This window comes from Triturus cristatus, chromosome 4_1, assembly GCF_964204655.1.
Source record: "Triturus cristatus chromosome 4_1, aTriCri1.1, whole genome shotgun sequence".
NCBI classification, from domain to species: domain Eukaryota; kingdom Metazoa; phylum Chordata; class Amphibia; order Caudata; family Salamandridae; genus Triturus; species Triturus cristatus.
In genome coordinates, this window is record NC_140585.1 from 190,755,382 (window position 1) to 190,772,854 (window position 17,473).

At 43.6% G+C, this 17,473-nt stretch overlaps 1 protein-coding gene across 1 annotated transcript in view; it reads right to left on the bottom strand.

The window, feature by feature from the left end:
• LOC146853929 (proto-oncogene Mas-like) overlaps nt 1-6,622 on the bottom strand; it is a 70,470-nt gene extending 63,848 nt beyond the window's left edge. The window contains exon 1 of the mRNA XM_085650459.1: nt 6,513-6,622. The gene's annotated coding sequence lies outside the window, so the exon portion shown is untranslated. The remainder of the gene's footprint in view (nt 1-6,512) is intronic.
• Between the last annotated feature and the right edge of the window lie 10,851 nt (nt 6,623-17,473).

Below are 17,473 nucleotides of genomic sequence, written 5' to 3' on the forward strand. Positions count from 1 at the left end.
GGTATATGAGCGAGGCAACATCTCCATTACGCTATCTGCCGTATAAATATGTTTCTGCCCTTGTTTGCCACCCGGAAGGGTCGATAGCATTCATCAGGATACAGATCCCTTAAAATGTCTTATTAGTACTTCCCTCCTAGTATTATCACTGCCTGGTAGGGAGCCCTTCGGTGGCAGTACTTGCCCTTAATAGACACACATCATCTGTATACCCAAGTTCCATCAATGATGCTCCAAACTCAGTGGTAGAGTGGGGACACCGCCCTGTAGTCACACTTTCATCAAGGTGCGGGTGTCGCCACTCTACTCCCGATTATTTAAAAACCAGTCACAGACATGGTGGTCTGCTGACCCCAGTATGCCATCATCCCTGTGAGTTCTGGCCAATCCCAATGAGTCACAAATTGCGAACTGCCTCATGAATATTAACGAGGCAGGTCCATTGCGACCCATTAGGCAATCATAAGGTTTTACGACTAGCAAATTGTGAGTTGCTAAAAATCACGATTTGCAAGTCGCAAACCATGATGGTTGTACATCTGGCCTAATTGCCTTTAAAACAGTATTACTTACCTCAAAAAATAATATGCTTGTCAATGATATTTGTGCATCTTGATGTTTGTGTTTCATATTATTTAATTTCTGATAGTTATGTCTGCCGATATTTTAACCTTTATATTTTGTCTGAACTTCACTTATAGCAAGCACAGCTTTAAATACCCATGAATTGAAAGAAAAAAAACTGACGGTAAATCCCGAGCACCCCTCACTCATTACTCTAACAGCTGAATCTGATGAAAAATTAGTGACAAAATCTGGAATGAGCCCTAAGATTCCTGAGTCCCCGCAGTAATAGCAACCACTATGAAAATTACCATAAATCAGCAAAAAATGAGAGTCTCACTACTAGCCAACTGGTACTCTAGGCACCCTAGATTCATTTTCGCTACATCAGAAAATGGGAAAAGTATTCAGTACAAATCGGAAGGGAACTTAAGCTTCTCACTGTCGTAAAACTCACTGCAAGCACATGAGAACCGGAGGTCTAAATCATGATTAATCAGGTCCACAAAAAGGAAAACATTCTAAGAACACTTGCACAAAAGTGAATTTCCTGCAATTTCACTTGTATTTACCTTCTCATTTTGCAAATGTTGGCTATCATAATGACAGCTTTTAAACCCCCTACTCAAATGTCTAGAACTGCTGTCTCATGATGATGTTTATGTGCACGTTTACATTGTTCCATGCATTTAGTTTGGAGTTTCAATGAGCTACTGTTAGATATTGGGTTCCCGGTTCACTGGTCAAACAGTAATCACAATCCTAGTCAGGGTAAGGCACAAGCAATCTCCTAAATTAACCTGTGTTCACCTTCTGGTGGCTTGGCACAGAACAGTCAGGCTTAACTTAGAGGCAATGTGCAAAGTATTTGTGCAATGCTTCAAACAGTAAAATAGTAAAAACACCGCACAAAAATTCCACACCAGGTTAGAAAAATATAATTTGTTTTAATAAATAAAATAACACCAAACCAACAACAATCCAATAAGTAGAACTTTAGATACTGATTTTTAAAGCTTAAAGTGAAAAATAGCACCAAGAATCTCCAATCGATATTGTAGGATATTTGGCCACGCCGGTCCAGACAAAGTCAAAAGTTCAGGCCGACCGTTATGGAGATGGGCTGGCTACAGGGACCCAGTTAGGCCTGTTAACCAAAAGTACCTTAATTTATGTTACGGAGCGATGCATGGATCATGGCCAATGATGATTTGAGCAGTTGAAGCAAAACGTCAGTTCCAAGATGCAACAAGGCTGCGGTGCGAGGTCCTGATGCTTCTACAATGCGGATCCTCCCAACTGAGGCTTCTGATTCGAAGGTCGGTGTTGAGGATGCCAGACCTAGCTGAGAAGATGTGCCAGTTCTGATGAGTGGTAAAGCAGCGAAGTGTTGGTTCATCATTGTCGGGGTGCCCGCAGATGAGGGATGTGAGGAGCTTCCACCCGGAACAGCATTGCACAGTGTCATTTCCGAAGGTGACGCGTCAGTCCTAGATGCAGGATGCAGCGGCAATGTGAGTCTTTTGCTACGGGTCTAATCCATGCAACAGCAGCAATGTATCGGATCTGCTCGAAGATGTGCCGCTCAGACAAAGAGATACACTGGTTCTCCTCAGGGATGCATTGCTTAGCAGAGGTTGTATCAGTTCTGCTGGAGAAACACCTTAGACCTACTTCCAGGTGTCCAGGACTGGGGTTGCACCACTTGGTAGGGCAGACTCACAGATTGCAGAGTCCAGGTGCAGAAGCAGGTGCAGAAGTAGGTTGGCTGGTTCCTGTGATTTCAGATCAGGAGGCTAGCCAGTTAGTCCTTGGAGTCGCTCTGGGTTCAAGTGATGCAGGTCCAGTCCCCTCACCCAGGCAAGAGGGCAGCAGGTCAGCACAGCAAGGCAGGAGTACAGCAAAACAGCTGTCTAGCAGAGTGGCAGTCCTTTCAGCAGCACAGCAGTCCTGCTTCCCAGCAGAGTCTTCAAAGGTCCAGAGGTGTACTGAAGTGTTGGTTTCAGAGGTCAAGTACTTATAACTAGTTTGGACTTTGAAATAGGGTGGACTTCAAAGACAGGCCTTTGAAGTGCACAGAGGTCCTGCCCTGGCTCCAGACTCACAACAGGGGGGTATGCAGCCCTTCTGTGTAAGCAGGACACAGCCAATTCAGGTATAAGTGAGGTTGGGTCCAGCACCTCCCTCCCATCCTACCAGGATGGTCCATAGAAGTCACACTTAAGCTCCGATTGTGTGTGGCTGTCTAGGGGGAATACACAAAGCCCAACTGTCTCTCATGTGATTAGAGACTGGCTGCCGGCCCAAAATGGCGTAAGTATGAAAATGCCAACTTTCTAAAAGTTGCATTTCTTCAATTGTAATTTAAAATACGACTTTACCATAAATTAGGATTTTAAATTAGGATTCCAGAGACACCAGACTTGGGGGTTTCATCTCTTCCTAACTGGAAAGTACACTTATAAAATTTAATAAGGTAATCCCAATGTATTCTATGGGATAAAAATGATTCTGAGAGTTTTTCACTACCAGGACATGCAAAACTTTACACCTTGTACTCTGGGTTGTCCGGGGCCTACTTTAGGGGTGTCATATGTATGAAAAAAGAAGGTTTAGGCCTGGCAAAAGGTTTATTTTTGCAGGTTGAAATAGTAATGTAAATTGCACACACAGGCTGTGCAGTCGCAGGCCTGAGACATGGTTAAAGAGCAACTTACGTTGGTGGACCAATCCATGCTGCAGGCCCACTAGTAGTATTTAATTTACAGATCCTGGGTACAGGGGATACCACTTTACTAAGACTTATAAGTAAACTAAATATGCCAATTGGGGATAAATCAATATTACTATGTTAAGGGGAGAGAGCACAAGCACTTTAGCACTGCTTAGCAGTAGTAGAGTGAACAGAGTACTAGTACCAGCAAAAACAAGGAAAAGATGGGAAGCAGGCAAACACTTGGGGGGAAGACCATCCTAAGCCTGTCAGGTCTAACAGTTACTGTGACTTGACCATACAAAATATCTGACATGTGCAGCCACTGCTCTGACTGTGCTCTGGTTGGATCACATGCACTCGGAAGAGCTCTGTGTGTGCTTAATAATGTTTAACACGTGGTGTAATGACACTGGTGGATGAATGCACCTAATAGGACTATGATAATACTACTACCTCTAACACCATTACTGCTCCTGCCACAGGCGCTCCCGCTGCGCGGCCAGGCAGGCATCTGAGCTTTAAACCCGGTGGGCAGGAAGTGAGGAGGCAAATGGGAGGAGTCGCGTCCCTCCGTACAATCGGCACTGCAAGCCGCGACGGAACGGGGAGCGCAAGGAAGGCACAACCAACACAGGTAAATGAATATGCAGAGTTAAAAACGCATAAATCAAGCACACAATAGTTTAAAAAAATAAGCGCTAACAAATGTGACCCGCTTGGAGGCAAGCCAAGAAATACAGGTGCCTCACTACTGTGCGGCCGGGCAGGCGACTGACCTTTAAACCCTGGTGGGCAGGAAGTGAGGAGGCAAATGGGAGGAGCTGCGTCCCTCCGTACAATCGGCACTGCAAGCCGCGACGGAACAGGGAGCGCGAGGAAGGCACAACCAACACAGGTAAATAAATATGCAGAGTTAAAAACACATAAATCAAGCACACAATAGTTTTAATAAATAAGCGCTAACAAATGTGACCCGCTTGGAGGCAAGCCAAGAAATACAGGTACCTCACTAATGGGGTTAGTGCTAGTAGTTGTCTCAGTAGCAGTAATGGTCTTAGTGATAGTCGTCACACTAGTAGTGGTAGCAGTAGTAAAGTTGGTAGTAGTGATACTCGTAGCAGTAATAGTAGTAGTAGGAATAGGGGTAATGGTGTTAGCGTTAGTATTAGCAGTAGTAATGGTAGCAGCAGTAGAGATGATGCCACAGGCTTACTCAGCCTCAGTTCGAGTTCTACGGGGTACTGAAGAGAAGCCACTCTCATGGGTTTCGTCAATGTTTCTCAGAGGCCCTGCACTGGCAAGGAAGGTATTTTGGAGAGAGAAAAATAACTGGACAGAAACAATGTTTTACTTGTTAAATGATATTTGGGATAAGAAATAATGTTGCAGTGTTCTTTATTTAGAAGGCATGCAGAATCATGGACACACTTTACTGTAAAATGATATGTGTATTCTGTACCACAACAACGGACCTATAGGCTGTCATAGATCATCTGATTTGCTTGCATTGTTGGGTGGAAGGGAAAAGAAGGAAAGTGTAATGGGGACGAGTGGAAAGGAATAGAAGCTACATGGATGGGGATATGAGAGATGGACTCTCGTATGGAGTGCTGAACACAAACTCCAACAACGGTAGTAGTAGAAGGACACAAGTACTTGGTCCATGCTCCAGGGCATGCCATGAGAAACAGGAGCTAAGCAAATGACAGCAACGCTGAAGCTAACCAATGGTAAGCTATGGGCTTGGTGTAAGCTCACTGCATGTAAACAAAATGCCACGCAGAGACAGCATGCACTGTCTAGGCAAATCCTAACAAAAGGACCCATGCAATATCTCAAGCACACATATATGGTATGTAATAAACAAACATCAGCCTTGGGCTTTGTTTTTACATTTTTTTATTATTGGCAATATGTCACATTCTTCAGCTTTCGCATTGTGCATTTCTATAACTGGGCATTGTGCACATTGTGCATGGCACTTGATGCTTTACCTGTACAGAGGATACATCTACTGTTGAACTGTTGGGCCAATTTGTATAATTGAAAAGTATCTGACTACGTGGGGCTAATTTAGTGCCACATGGACAAAGCCATACTTTTTCAACTAAACATATGTTAAACGTGTTGGCAAAATGAGCACCACACCACCAAATTGTGTTGCCCGTACTGTAACTACTTCATAATTGACCAGAATTGCAGTCTAGAACACAGTGACATCATGCACTGATGGCAAGTCAGAGGTCATGTGAAGAGTTGAAGATCTTGTGGTCACTTCCTGTGATGTCATTTATGGGGCAAAGGGCATTATATGTCACTTCCTGGCATTTAGGTGAATAGGTTTGTATGCACAAATTCATGATAGGCCGCCCAGGTTATCCACTGCTCCCTGTTTCTGAGCTTTGCTGTCTTCATATAGTAACTTGGAGATATTCCATATTCAATGCGGGCCTTTTAAGTAGAGCAGTCATGTAAATACAAATGCATGCATTCATTACATGGTCCCTGAGCTGTATGAGGAGAAACACGACATATCTAGCGCTGGACAGGAAGACAGGCAAAGTGATGAGACAGAGAGAAGGAGGAAGGCACATGAATTTTACTATTTGCTGGTTGCAAAGACCCTGTGGCCAGATCTATCAACATTTGGCGCAACCCAGCCGCTGCATGCACCAGATGAAGAGGGCAGGAATGTACAATATTTACTAACATGTGGCACATGCCTGCTCTCTCTGTTTTCAGGCGCACTTGTGGCTGCAAAGCGCCAATGCAGGCCCCCATGCACCATGCCTCAAGGATGCCTGCATCATAGGCGGGATTGTTTTTGCTCAAGACCAAGACTCAGAGGCGTGTTCCTCTTTCCATGTGTGCTGCAGAATGTAGCACATGTAGAAAGAGGAAATAACGAGGAGAAATAAACATTTCTCCTCATTACACCTCACCTGTGTAAGGCATGGCGTTTTTATGTTTCTAGGTTTACTAGGTCTTAATCAATCTGGGAATGCGCCAAAAACTATGGGTGGATACATTTGAATGCCCAGACTCCACTGATGAAACGTCTTCCCACCGCAGAATAAGGGGCTGCCTCACATTACTCTAGATTTACTCTGCCCCGCAGAGCCACGTAAGGTGGCACTGGGTGGCATAGTAAATCTGACTTAAAGGCTTGCGTGACTCAAGTCTCTGAGAAATCTAGCCCCTGTTTAAAGCATCGCCTCTCACCACCACTTACCGTCTAAGGCAGGAAATCCTGGAAGCCGGTAAGTCCTCGAGGTCTGAAATGAGAGACGCCCAAGAAGTCCTGGGAGAGAAGGATGAGGCTGCTGCTGTCTGACCCCAGCGCAAAACCATCTCTAGCCGGAGCCACACCCCGAACCCGAACATCAGAACATATATCAGCCGTGAGCGGACGCCTCTGCTCCTGATACACATCAGGCCTCCCAGAGAAAGAGCATTAACTCTTACCCATCCGGGGTGGGCATCCTTCAGACACATCCTCTTCGAGTTTAATTTATCTTCAAAACAAAACTTTCTCTTCCACAGTATGCGTGAATTCGCTCAGCGTGACACGTTTACAGCGACTTTATCAGCGCAAGATATTGTAGATGATCGGACGCCAAGATTACCTCGGACTTAGATCATCTGATGAAGTTTCCAGTTACCAGTAAAGTCAGGGCTGCAGAAACCGACGTTGAAGTCAATCATTCTCCCTGAGTGGATGCAGTGACAGCAAAATGCATCTATCTGTATCTCCAGAGCCCGAGACTCCTGGGCTCGCTGGAGGTTCATAAAATGAGCAGCACTGACCTTGGCAATGAAACAAGCAATGATACAAGCCCTTGTTCCAGCGTGTGCTGTTAAATGCTCATATTTATTGTTACTATTGTTGTGGATGTGTGTACTTACGTGATGATATGTTTATTGTGTTTCTACACAAAACCAACTCTCAACAAACTGTTACCGCTAGTATTGCTATTATAGTAGTAGTAGTATAAAAGGTAGTAGCTGTGGTAATAGTGGTAATGATGTAAGTGGTAGTCATATTAGTAGTATTAGCAATAATAATGGTGTTAGTGGTACTACTAGTAGCAGTAATGGTGGTAGTAGCAGTAATGGTAGTAGTAGCAGAACTAGTAATGGTGTCAATGGTAGTAGTAGAACTAGAAGCAGCAGTAATGGAGTTAGCGCAAGTAGTTGTAGTGGTAGCAGTAATTGTCTTAGTGGTAGTAATCGCACTTGTAGTGGTCGCAGTAGTAGAGATAGGGGTAGTGATACTCGTAGCAGTAATAGTGGTAGTAGGAATAGCAGTAATGGCGTTAATGTTAGTAGTAGTAATGGTGTTAGCGCTCGCAGTTGTAGCAGTAGCAGTAATATCTTAGTGGGAGTAGTCACACTAGTAATGGTAGCAGTAGTAGAGATGGGGTAGTGATACTCGTAGCAGTAATAGTGGTAGTAGGAATAGCAGTAATGGCGTTAATGTTAGTAGTAGTAATGGTGTTAGCGCTCGCAGTTGTAGCAGTAGCAGTAATGTCTTAGTGGGAGTAGTCACACTAGTAATGGTAGCAGTAGTAGAGATGGGGTAGTGATAATCGTAGCAGTAATAGTGGTAGTAGGAATAGCAGTCATGGCGTTAATGTTAGTAGTAGTAATGGTGTTAGCGCTCGCAGTTGTAGCAGTAGCAGTAATGTCTTAGTGGGAGTATTCACACTAGTAATGGTGGCAGTAGTAGAGATAGGGGTAGTGATACTCGTAGCAGTAATAGTGGTAGTAGGAATAGCAGTCATGGCGTTAATGTTAGTAGTAGTAATGGTGTTAGCGCTCGCAGTTGTAGCAGTAATGTCTTAGTGGGAGTATTAACACTAGTAATGGTGGCAGTAGTAGAGATAGGGGTAGTGAGACTCGTAGCAGAAATAGTGGTAGTAGGAATAGCAGTAATGGCGTTAATGTTAGTAGTAGTAATGGTGTTAGCGCTCGCAGTTGTAGCAGTAGCAGTAATGTCTTAGTGGGAGTAGTCACACTAGTAATGGTAGCAGTAGTAGAGATGGGGTAGTGATAATCGTAGCAGTAATAGTGGTAGTAGGAATAGCAGTAATGGCGTTAATGGTAGTAGTAGTAATGGTGTTAGCGCTCGCAGTTGTAGCAGTAGCAGTAATGTCTTAGTGGGAGTATTCACACTAGTAATGGTGGCAGTAGTAGAGATAGGGGTAGTGATACTCGTAGCAGTAATAGTGGTAGTAGGAATAGCAGTAATGGTGTTAATGGTAGTAGTAGTAATGGTGTTAGCGCTCGCAGTTGTAGCAGTAGCAGTAATGTCTTAGTGGGAGTATTAACACTAGTAATGGTGGCAGTAGTAGAGATAGGGGTAGTGAGACTCGTAGCAGTAATAGTGGTAGTAGGAATAGCAGTAATGGCGTTAATGTTAGTAGTAGTAATGGTGTTAGCGCTCGCAGTTGTAGCAATAGCAGTAATGTCTTAGTGGGAGTAGTCACACTAGTAATGGTAGCAGTAGTAGAGATGGGGTAGTGATAATCGTAGCAGTAATAGTGGTAGTAGGAATAGCAGTAATGGCGTTAATGGTAGTAGTAGTAATGGTGTTAGTGCTCGCAGTTGTAGCAGTAGCAGTAATGTCTTAGTGGTAGTAGTCACACTAGTAATGGTGGCAGTAGTAGAGTGGTGGTAGTGAGACTCATATCAGTAATAGTAGCAGTAGGAATAGGGGTAATGGTGTTAGTTGCAGTAGCAGTAGTTATGGTAACAGCAGTAGAGCTGGTGTTAGTGGTACTCGTAGCAGTTATGGTGTTAGTGTAGTAGTCGAACTAGTAGTGGTAGCAGTAGTAGAGATTGTGTCAGTGATGCTCGTGGTAGTAAGAGTAGGAGTAGCAGTAATGGCGTTAGTGGTTGTAGTGGTATTACCATTGCATTCCTATCAACGCCTTCATCCCCCATAGTGTCCTTACACCATGGGGTAAACATTATTGGGCACACACAGGGCTCTTTCAAGTGCATGTGATCCAGCAGGAGTACAATCAGAGCAGTGGCTGGACAAGTCAGGTATTGTGTATGGTCAAGTCACTGTAACCCATTGAAACTCCATACTGGAAAGCAATGAACTATGTACAAAGTGCAACCATACACCATTATGAGGCATCGCTATTAAACATTTGAGTAAGGGGTTTAAATGCTGTGATTCTGATGGGCAACGTTTGAAAAACGCAACGGTAAATACAAATGCAATTGAATGAAATTCACTTTTTTGCGCGTGCTCCCGGATTTTTCTTCCTTGATGTGGACCTTGATTACTCGTGATTTAGACATCTGTGGGCACATTTATAAGAAAGTCATGCTGCGTGACAGGAAAAGAGCAGGAATGCTTCATATTTAAAACAATACGGAGCATCCTTGCCTTTGGCCCTGCCCTGGTGCTTTTCTCGCAGCCTGGTACCAACACAGACACAGGCGCCTTTGCACCAAGGGTGCCTGCATTGCATGCAGGATTGTTTTTATGCAGGAAGACACACCTTCTTACACAAAAACAGTCTTGAGAGGCATATTCTTCTTTCTATGCATGCTACAGAATGCAGCACACATAGAAAGAGGAAGTAACGAGGAGAAATAAAAATATTTCTCCTCAATATGCCTCCCCTGATAAGGCATAGCTTTTTGGCGCATTGCCAGGTCTACCACTTTAGATAAATCTGTGAAGGCGCCAAAATACTTGGGAGTTCCCTGGGAACACCCAAGCAGCCGTAAATCTACAAAAGAGGGACAATGGGCTTTTGGCGAGGTCCAGCATATGTGCCCAGAGTCAAGAGAAAAACAAGCCTTTGGGACCTTATAAGTGTTTAGCTATGCAACAGTTGCATAACTAAATACTTATAAGGTCTCAAAAGCGAGACCTATTGGCTATGCTAAGCGGCCCTGCGGCCGTGAAAGTGATCGCGATCACGATCAAACATCAAAGCGGCCGTGTGGCCGCCAAAGTGAAAGTAATCGCGGTAAAGAGCGGCGCGCGCGCCCGCACACATGCACTGTAGCTCTAGGCTGGCCTGGTAGCACTTTTTGGAGCCCTCTCAATAAGTCTCGCCAGACCAGCGCATGCGCTGGGTCAGGCTAGACCTAACAAGTAGTATACTGTTCCTAATGGTTAACAAGCATTTTCAATGCAATAGGTCTCGCATTGGCGAGAGTTTAAGCTATTGGCATTGTAAATGACAATGCCTTTTATTTATGAGTTTTGAAAACCAACACACATATGAAAGGCAATGTTATTTATATTGCCAATGACTCAAATTCTCACAATTCTCACAAATGCAAGACCACTTTAATGGTGGCTGTGACCCTTTTTGTAGAAAGGTCTAAAGTAAGGGGCGCGGCCAACATTAAAGTGAAAGCGTGGTATGGGGCCTTTTCATTCAAAAATAAACAAAGGTTCTGAAGTGCGCCCGCTAAAGTTAAAGCAGACTGTGTGGGTAAATTGAATAAATAAAAAAGCGCATCCATTATACTTAAAGCGGACCGCGCTGCAAATTAAATACATAAATAAGTGCGGCCGCTATAGTTAAAGCAGACCCGCAGCCATTACTATTAATGGAAATATAAACGCGGGTGGTGTGCTGCCTTGTAGGAAACCACGTTGTGGGTGATTAAAGAAAATAGTGCTCACCGACTTATAAAGCAGACCGTGTAACAACACAATTAAAAAGTCCAGTGGTTATGGGAGGTTACAACTGCAGACAAGGCGGTACCAAGGAGGGACTTCTAAGCCTATCCACAAATGAAAAGAAGCGATTTTGTAAGGACAATAACAGGAGCCTATTAAAAAAAAGGGCGGGAAATTGGCAAAGCTTCTATGCGTACCTCAATACAGCATGCATTGTAGAGCAGTGTATGCACTGCCCAGCCTCGACCTAAAAAAAGTACATCACACAAAATGATCAGTGGAAGGACACATATCAGCTAGTTAAGAGAGTCTTAAAGAGGCTATATTCTAGGGGACGGACAAGCATAAGATGGACAAAGAAAGACATAAAATTAGAACCAAACAGATGAGCGACAATGAAGCCAACCAATGGTAAGCAGTGGGTGGCATGTAATCCTCTGTAAATTCATGGTAAGCCCACAAATAGATCTTTTGCAACCAGACAGCTTGCATGGTCTTGTAGACACAGCCTAAAAATAGAGCAAACCATTCAAAGTCCTTACAAGGTGTGTTACGTTCAATGCCACACCACCACCTCCCAGGACAAGCTCAGTCAAAGCTGGCACTGAATCGGGGGTTTGATACACCCACGGAGACATGCCTGACCTTGCATTCATCAACTTGTCTAAAGCAAATAATGGCCTCATCTTCCTTCCCCGAAAAGTCCTGAAATGTGAGCACATTCCTGAATAACTACCCTAATAAACCTCGTGAAATTTTGGGATGAGCAAATGGGGAGTTACGCTTTGACAATTTAACGAAATAGGGGGAAACTAAAAACATGAGCACTGCACACCGATTGTGAAACAAAACGGGTTCATGTGAAACATGGCGTCCCACGAAAGAATGTAACAATTCCATTGAAGTGAAATACGTAGATGGGAAGATAAACTGCGGAATGTTTTGCATATTATGCTCAAACTCTAAAGCAAAACATCCTTCCATCTGCTTACTAAAACAAGTTAGTTAAATAGTACCCTGTGTTTCATGTGTCAATACTAAGGCAGCAGCTAAACATTTAAAATACATCGCGCCCAACTTTGACCAATTTCTAAACAATGTCTGATAATAAAACACTTTGTTAAAAATTAGAATATAGTTAAAGAAGTGATCAGCAGCCGCGCTTTCTCTCCGTCTGTATTTCGTTCCCTGACAGGCTCCCACTGTGACTTCTTTCCCTCAAATCAGCCTTTGTGGATCCATAAAACGCAAAGAACTTTGAATTTCGGCCCTAAAGAGATTGATTTACTGTGCAAAGTGTTGCCCTGCTGCACACATCCTTCATTCTTTCAAGGTATCTCTTTTGAAGCGTTCTTTGAAAAGTGAGATGTTGCCCCTATTCATAAAGGGTTTGGGGTATGACAACACAGAGCCTAAAGGAAGCCTCGAGTTAACAGAGACCCATAGTTTCGTTGAATGCCTCGAGCGAACCTGGCCTAATGCACAGACAAGATATTCAGCTAACACAAATCAAAACAAACCTGTTGTTGTTGCGCGAGAGGAGACAGTAGCCATTTTGTGTGTTTCTCGAAGCTTGCGCTTTCTATGGACATGGCTTGACAAGTAGTTCCACAACAAGCATTTACACTTCTTTGCAAACAGGTGTGGAAATGTGGATTTTCCTGATCAGTTATGTCCCCTATCTTGGACCCCAACGGTTCTATATACATGTTACAAGTACATGTATGTTCCCTCCAGTTCCAGTTTCTAAGACGCAAACATATGTGTGTCTACCGTCAACATGTTCTCTGTCAGATCCGCCATCTATGGGCTGGATATTCGATTCCTAAGCATGACAGGCCACCGACTTTATATGGCTAAGTTACTCCATTTTTACAGTTCAGGCGAGTAGGCCCGATTCTGTCCTCAAAGCCTTTCCCTGCTCTCTGTCTCTGACAGCTTCAGCTTGAGCTCGCATCTGTATCCATGAACTTTGTCCTACTCCCTGTGCAGCTAACGGTGCCTGCCTCGGCTAGTTTTCGCCTGTCTGCCAAGAAGCTGTATTTCACCTTCGAATTATCTATTTTGCTCTTCAGCCGATGCATTCCTGTCTAGTGATTTAGGTAAACATTTCCTTTAGCTCACAAGCAAAGGACTCAGCCTTTCCGTCCTCCTGCAAGTGATTCATAGCCCTGCTGCCATGGAAAGTTTTCTGCCCCTCACATCTCATATAGACACTTAGACGCTTGTACACGCACACACAGTTAGTATAGAATAGATTCTGTCCGAGAGTCCTTCCTTGTGGATAACATAGTTCTCTAAACATAGGATGTTAGATATGATTTGGGATTAGGTTGACTTGACCCCTCAGACTTTTCGTCTCCATATGTAGAGTTAATGTCAAGTCCCCTTCACCCCCTAGTTGCACGTCAATTACACGTCATACTGCTGCGCGCGCATCTATGCCAAGTATTATCTTATAGATCCACCTATGTCTGATAATCCTAACCAATTATGTTTCTTTTATTCCTTATTACGCCTAGTTTCGATTATGTCACTGTCACGTCATTTTCCTTATCAAATGTTACGCCTTCTACATTCGTTTCATTGTAATGCACTTATTATAAAAATGCATGTCTATCAACAAAATATTGTACTTCACTTCCTGAACCCTCGTGGTGACGGAACCTGAAGGCCGCGACTCGAGTCGGCCATTTTGAATGGAATAAAGCCCATTTAGAAACCTCTTATACCACGGATTCTGCCTCTTGTTATTTTGAGCTATTTACTTTATTTTAAGATTCCGTATGAAATTCAGTCCGGTATTTTATTTACCACATAATGGCGCCCGAACAGGGACACTTTCTCATCTCACGCGCCGGCGGTGCGTTGCAGGCCCGGTCTCCTGCCACAGCTGGACGGACCATAAACGCGTACCAGCAGGATTTCCTGTAAGCTCCCTCCGGTCAAGCGGGGGCGACTGAGGCTGCGATCAACCCAGACGAGGCGGTGAGAAGTGCGAAGTATCCCGACCAGAGCCTAGCTGAGAGAGCAAGATCCGAGGTATACAGAGGCCCACCAGGTTTTCCGAAAGCCCGATGTCCAGAGGGTCCGCTGTCCGCAGTTATCGAGTCCTGTCCATTCTCTGAGGCCTTCCGTTTCAAGGAGCTACTCGGTGAGTACCATCGCCGGGGAGGCGTGTTGACGCGCACATAGGTTGTGCCGGTCAAAACGGATTTGGGTACACAAATCCGGTCTGCACTGTTTAGCAGTGTATATGTACTGTTTAGCAGTATATCAAGTATTCCGAAGTATTCAGTTATTGTCAAGAATTCAGCGTGGTGATTAGTTAGGCAGACTGTCATCATTGTCGACCATTATTAAATGTTTAATGTTTAATGTTTAAAGTATTCAGAAAATGTCTTGCATATTGTGGTATGAATGACTGTTCATTGTTCACTGTTCATTATTGTGTTTCTCGTATTAAGTAAGTTCAAGAGTAAGTATCAGGTCAGTTGTCAATATGCCGCTCTTCTCGAAGTTAAGACAGATTACTACCAGAAAAGGGGTGCTTGAAGAAGCAGTTCCTATTCCTCCTAGAGACACTCCAGGACATTTCATGTACCATAAGCATGGCTTAGATGCCATATTGTTTCTTGATCTATGGGTAGATTATACCAAGGGATTACCGGAAAGTCAAAGGTGGCCCGCAGCGGGAACCTGGGATGCAGAGTGCATCATGAAAGTGGAGGAAGAGTTATGGAAAAGAAAGGTCAGACAGTCACAGAAAGACGCTGTCGAGTTATGGCGTAAAGAATCTCATAGACGAACAGAAAAAGCACGTAGACAAGAAGAGAGGAGTAAAGAAAGTTCAAATAAAGTTCAAGAAAATCTATTAATTGAGGAAGGTATCCGAGTGAAATCAGAACAAGTAAATAGACAAAGAAATGCTCTTATGAATGGTATGTATCCCCTACTAGCCGAAGGATTACCTAAGGCTGCTCCAGAGATACCAAAAGACTTGCCACCCCCATTATTTCCAATTAAGGTACATCCAAAGGGGCTTCCCAGAACCGCAGAAGATGTTTTTCTTTCAGTTTTTGGCGTCGGCAAGCACATCCGTTTCCGCATCTGTCTCCGCAGTCGACTCTACAGAGGTATCGACACCCATAGTTGCGGTGTCACGTTCGACGAACCCTTTCACACCCGACGCCCCAGATGGGGCCACGGGAGGTGCTAGCAGTACTTTTACACCACCTAGAATAAATAAACTTGTCTTTCAAGAGTCAACACATTCACGTACACCAAAATTCGTAAATGAACGTACGCTTAAGGAACTCCTTGTAAATTGTAGATATGACCCAGTGGTTGGTAAAGAGGACGAAATGGTCCTGGCATCATTACGTATCAGACGAGCCGCAGAGTATTTAGCAAGGTTACCAGGAATGACTACGCATCTGGATAACATATATCATTTTATTCAAACAGGACGAGATCCAGGATGTATTAACAGAGCTATGGAATTCCAGAAAGTAGAGATACAGGGGGAACTGTTACGTTTCCTCATAAACTGTGTGATCAGAAATCAAGATCGTCCGGGGGTAGACCCGAATGTAATGCTTACTCTTACAAGATGGAGTCAGAATATATCAGAAGGGAGACACGATAAGCAAAATTGTATAATAGCCATGTGCCGAAAAATCCGTAAAGAAATAGAGCGTATTCATGAAGAAAGATTGGGAACAGACGAGTTTGAGCAAGATGAAGTGTCCGAATCAGGGAACTCTGCAAGACAGTCAGAGACCATAGCCTATGTAGGCAGAGGAAGATCCTGTGAAAATACTAGATGTTTTTCTGATCCAATACACTCTGTATACCCAAATAATAGCAGAACGTATCCGACGCCTGTAATAAATCTGAAATCTCCTGAACATTCGTTTCAAGCCGCAGATAAAATACTACGAGAACGAAGGGGTTATCACCTCCTCGATTCCATAGATGAGCAAGAATTAGCCAGATCAGCCGTTCACTGGATTGTTAGTCCTGAAAAATACGGTGATGAGACCGTAGCACACACGTTTCTCAACCTCAGTACAGATGAACAACGTTTAGCTGGAATCTATATGACTCAGCAACTCCTTATATTATATAAGAGCCAACATGCTGACCCTGGTCCTTTACCTGATATATTAACGGAACTACTCACGTACAGATGGAGAGGTTCTAGTAACAAGCTAATTAAAGAGATATTAGTGTCACGTAAGCAGTACGTCCTTTTTGTAAATCCAGATTCTCTCTCCCTGCCCCCCAGAGAAAGAGCACCGTACTACATGGATAGACAAAATCCTTTACGAGAGGTGCACCCAATAAAAGGCGAAGACAATGAGTTTCACCGTGTATTTGTTTACACACCCATATCAAAAATGGAATTATTAGAAATGAAGAAAGTAGTACCTAGTCATGACAAAGACCCAGCGGGTTTCCACCGAGAAATTAAAGACATGTTACTGATGGGAGAGTACACCTTTCCTGATATTATGACGATATTAAAGGTGCTTTTGCCTGCTGGCATTTATGAAAAACTGAAAGAAAAAGAGTGGGAAGTGGGAGACCAAAAGATAGACTGGACAGCATTAGCAGAGGAAGAAAGGACCCGAACTGCAGGTTCAGGGCTCGGGGATAAAGTTAAACTGTTACCAGGTTTACTAGTACAGGTACTGCCACGTTTATTAACTACAAAAAAGGAAGATTGGGGTGCAATCACAGCCTGTAAACAAAAGCAAGATGAAGACACAAGCGATTATTATGCTCGATTTGAAAAATGTTTTGGTATAAATAGTGGTATAAAAGCAAGTAGTGACTCATATCCACATCTATTTGTGACAAAATTAGTGGAAAATGCATTGCCCCCAGTGAAGAATAGAATATTGAAATTCGAGAGTACCTGGCAAAGTAACACTCCGTCGCAAATGCTACAAATGTTACAGTATCATCACAATAGAATTAGGGATGAACAAGAACACGAGCATAGACGCATGAAGGATACAAAAATGAAAATGCTAGTTTCTCAGACAGTACCAGCAGATGGTCACAAAAAGGGTGTGACACATTCTGGTGATTCTGCAGTTCCTGTAAAAGGAACCTGCAATTACTGTAAACAACTAGGCCATTATGTACACGATTGTCCAGTCCTGAAACGTAATATAGCTACAGGTATTGCAAAAGAGAGACCACGATTAGTTAGACAAGATCAGAATGAACAAGGAGCTATGCAGCATGGACAGTCCATGCCAGTTCAGCAACAGTCCATGCCAGCCTCACAGCAACCCATACAGTTTGTGCCAGCTGCACCACCGTTGCCCGCTACTGCCACACAAACTACAACACGACAAATGTATCAGACTGCACAGTATGAATACCCTGAGTATCAGCGTTACGCATGAACCAGCCTAGAGAGGGAAGTTGACTTACCGCTTATCGAGATTCCGGTAGATCAAGAAGGACCTTATGTACATAGTGAATTATTAGGTCAAGATAGAAAATTCTTACTCGAT